Consider the following 4,678-nt stretch of genomic DNA (forward strand, 5'->3'; position numbering starts at 1 on the left):
CTTATGTGTTGTCTTGATTTATTTTGTCATTTTATGTTAACTTTTCTTTTGATTGCGGCGCGGACACCCGCAGCGGCTCCTCTTGTTTTATGTTGTCTTGAGAGGGAAGAAATTTCATCTGTTATACAGCACATTTGACAAAGTTGTACTTGACTTGACTCGACTTGATTTGCGGTCAAATATCAGTTTCTTAAAATGTTATAACTGGGGCCTGACTGATTAAAAATAGCCAGGTCATTAAAAATGTTTTTTTTTTTGTTAAAGACATTAATGCATGACCTCATAAAGTAGGTCATAATAGGACTTTAAGCGCATAACATTATGAGGATCAATCATATAAAAAAAGTGAAAATACATTGCATGCAAGTGTACGCATGAATAACAGTAACAATAATCATCTCACATGCTCTTCACTCAACATCTTCCTGTCTGAGTCTATTCATTCGTATCTTCCATAGTCAAATCAAGCACACATGCAATGCAAATGACATCAATGAATGAAGCCATGAAAGGAATCTGTCATTATGAAGAAACAAGAACAAAAAAAGTCCTCGAGTCACTGCTTGAACTTTTATACTATTTATTTTATATTGCATGTTTGGACTTGAACTTGGTTGCGAAAATAGCCTTTCAGCAAAATAAATGTTGTTATCCCCTTTGTTATTAATATAATCTTTTAATGCATAAAACCGGCATTTCTATGTGTAACTGGCTCAATTCCAACATTTTGTGGCAAAGTATAATTTTTTTGCATCATTTTTGGTGCACGGGTACGACATTTCTTTTACATTTTGTCAATTTGTGACATTTTTGTGGCCTGTTGTTGCCTCTCTCTGAACAAATCTCACAAATCTCACAATTTTTTTATGTTGTTGTTTTTGTGGCCTAATAACTTTGAGGGAACAAGTTATGTAGTTGTGGCAAAACATAAGATTTTCACAGCTGAATGAAGCATTCTGCAAGTATTGGGTTTTCGAAAAAATCTAACTATTCCGTGGCAACCCATTAAAAGTAAAAACTATAATTTTGATGGTAAAATAGCACCTGGATATGTAAAATATAATATTTTTTTGTAATGCTTCATATTGTTTTATGGCCAAATGCTGCCTAAAAACCTTTAAAGCAAAATACATACTTTTAGTCATGACGCTTAACCTTATCAGGTCAAATATGCCGTTTTTGTTGAAGTAGCTTTTTTGTGAGCAAAAACAGTGTATCATATTGCATTCTCGTGGCATTAAAATATTCTTCTGGCTTTTGTGTACTTCAGCGTTCAGCTTCATCTTAATATTGTCAAACACTGACACCGTGTGGTGACTTTGTTTGCACGACGCGTCGTCGCCGAGGCAACCGAGACTCATCAAAAGGCATCCTGCACGTTTGCACTTTGTCCACACGGTGTCAGTAAAGGACCACTGCGCAAACAACCTTGCGCTTCATTGGTCATCAAAACTCGGCTATGAACTTAATTTGAACGTTCACATCACACGTAACGATGTAAATGATGTAAAATGACCATCGTGACTTTTGTGTGCAGACGAGTGTATTGTTCGCATTGTCATGATTATTGACGTCATTACGCACGATCGTTGTTTAGCAATTGAGGAGGTTTGAGTTGGAAATGCGCCATTAAACGTTTCTTTTTTGTGCTTTCATAATCAGACATCATAAGTGCGTTCTGTTATCTCTCCAAAATCAAATGCTAAATGAGCACAAACTCAACTCAAAAAACAGCCTTTTAGCTTTTTTTTTTTTAATTGAACAGCGTGTTCTTTGGAAAGAGAGTTATCTGATTTGAAACCCTAATTTCAAGGCCTGACTCTAATACCCTAAACAGGCATACAATCTTAATTTGAAACTCTTAACTCTGCAATGACGCCCTAATTCCAAACCCTAACCCAATTTATGATCTCTAAGCTTTGTTTGAAAGCCTAAATCGGGCTCAAAACCTGAAATCTTGCTGGAAACCTTATTTCAAAAACCAAATCCTTGGTTGAAGCCCCAATTCGAAACCCTAACCTTTATTTGAAACCCGGCCAAACCACCTCTTCATCTGAAACCCTAAACTTTGCTTGAAACACTAACTTGAAACCCAAACCTTCTCTTGAAACCCTTATTTGAAGCCCTAACTTTAAACCTATATCTTGATGTGAAACCCCAACCATGGATCCTTAAATACTGTACTGATGAATAGAAGTTATTAGACTGTAAATGTGTGACTGTTATATAAATATGTACTGCGCCTTGTGAAATGAGAACACTCACTTACTGTTTATCTTTTTTTTTTTGCCATTGTTTACCTTACTTGCCTTTAAAACGTACATTCAATACATAGCTAACGAAAGCTGAGTGTTTACCTTCGCAGAGGTCACATTCCTTCAGTGGCTGGGTGACTGATAGGTGGGCGTGCCTTGGGTACGCCCATTTTTAGCCGCTCTCATAACCAATGTTATTTTTAAATTTCAAAAAACAATGATATCATGTAATGTACAGTATGTGTGCACCGTACACGCTAGATGAGTGTTTTTGTTACCAGGCAGATAGTCAAAAATCAAGTTTGTGTGAGTCAGATTAGATGCTCTGTACTCTCCATCTTGTTACTGAAACCAAAACACGTGCTTCAAACCCTAATTGAAAACTTTCAATGCTTCTTTAGAACCCCAGATTGAAACCCCAACATAGACTTGAAACCCTAATATAGCACCTTAAGCAGAAACTCTTAACATTGATTTTAGGGATGTGCGAGTACTGACAACAGGTATTGGGCCAATGCCGGCCTATATATGAAGGTATACTCGAGTACCTACGGTGGCTGACGATATCAGCCACTGACACTGAAGGCAAAGTAAAATCTGACATTAAGTCCTCCATTGCAGTAGTTGGCGCTGTACTGCGACAGTCAGAGACATTGTCGTATCATCATCTGTGTCGGAAACAAAGGTTTTGTTCACAGAGTTTGCCTTGAAACTCTGTTTTGAAAATTGAAGTCTGGCTTGAAACCCTTATTTGAAAACCGAATCGCTAAATCCGGCCTGAAACTGAAACTTCAGACCTGAATGTTAGCTTCTGACCCACAGCAACAAAACCGCAGACTCTCTGGCGATAACGAACAGAATTGGCAGAACAGTCGACGCAGGGCAGACGCCTGTCAGTCAAATACAAGTAGAATTTGCCATGTGCTCCCATTTTCGCTTCGGTGTCAGAGGCCATATTTAAATCACAAATACGGACCCGCTTCACCGTAATTAGGAGACTCTGCCGGGTCTTGTCCGCAGACATTCTTGTGGATCTTACATAACAAACCATCTGAACTACGCGCTGGAATTATGATGGACGTCAACTCCACACAAAGACCTCAGAGGCAGCATCAGAGCTGGTGAGATGGTACAAGGCCTCTGCAAATGGCCCGATCACTTTTTAATAATATATAAAAACTGATTTTCATACGATTACGAAGTCGAGCGCAACAGATTCAAGAATTTTGAGTTTTATGGTTAATTTATTGCGGCTCCTTCTGCTGTGCGTGACTTGTCCACAGGGGGCTCGTCGAATGCAGTCAAAGGGACACAACTGAACAGGAGTTTTAAAACAGCTCTAAGTAGCTGCACTAATGATAGTCGTTCATTGCAGAGGATAAAGAATACATACCTCTCAGTAACAACTATTCGGTGTTGTTGCTGTTGTTGTTAAAACAAGGCTCATGCCATGGCAATTCCAAGACTCAGTTTTGGGTCGATCAACCTCGAACCATCCGTAGGTGATATCGACCAAGATGCGTCCACCACCACACGCAATACGTTGAGTAGCGGTTGCACATGCACAAAAGCAACATTGTGATGCGCGTCGTCTGCACTTGTGGGTGAGAAGCTGCAGCTAGCCCGAGGCACAGTGGTTTCGCAAACTAGACAGAAGACATTTGAGCGCGGTTCAAAGGGGACGTTCAAAATAGTCAAGTCAGGAGACAAGGATGCTGTGAATCTGGCGGCAAGCGCAATTTGTTGCTGTCACGCTGGTGAACCGGGTCGTTATGAATGCGCCTGAAGGCACGACGACCTCTAACATGCACTTAGGTTGCATTTTTTTGGATGCCCTTTGATTTTGCCGCACTGTGTAAATGGCACAAAAACAAATTCTCTCGACAAAGAGCTCATAACCCTGACTTGAAACTCAGACTGTCGCTCTAGAATATTTTTAGAAATGATTATTCTACCCATTATTCCATCCATTTAATGACCGCTAATTGTGGTTTGCTTGGTATTGTTCAGTGATAAGCAACCGAAGGAGAATAAAGCAAGATCACACGTGATGAACTGATGTACTTGCCACCTACTTTGAAACTGATTCATTTCCTGGTTTGGTCATTGTTTTCCAAAGTAAAATCAGATGTTTGCAAATGTCTTTTTTTTTTTTTTTTTTTTTTAATGAGACCCCAAAGAGGAATGCGAGAACAATTACTGATGAGAGGCTGAAATCAGAGAATTTGAACAATTTGAAGTTGAACAACGAAACTTTAATCGTGGCTTGAACCCCAAACTTGAAACGGTCACGCTGACTTGAATCCCTATTTCCTCATTTTATAAAATGGAGACCGCTGGAGTGGCGACATCAAAAACTCAAGTGTGTATAAATATTGCTCTTAGAATCCGACAATAAACACGAATAGTAGAGCGACACCAAA

This window comes from Hippocampus guttulatus, chromosome 11 (assembly GCF_054856545.1).
Source record: "Hippocampus guttulatus isolate MCC_2025c chromosome 11, RoL_Hgut_1.0, whole genome shotgun sequence".
Classification (NCBI taxonomy): Eukaryota; Metazoa; Chordata; class Actinopteri; order Syngnathiformes; family Syngnathidae; genus Hippocampus; species Hippocampus guttulatus.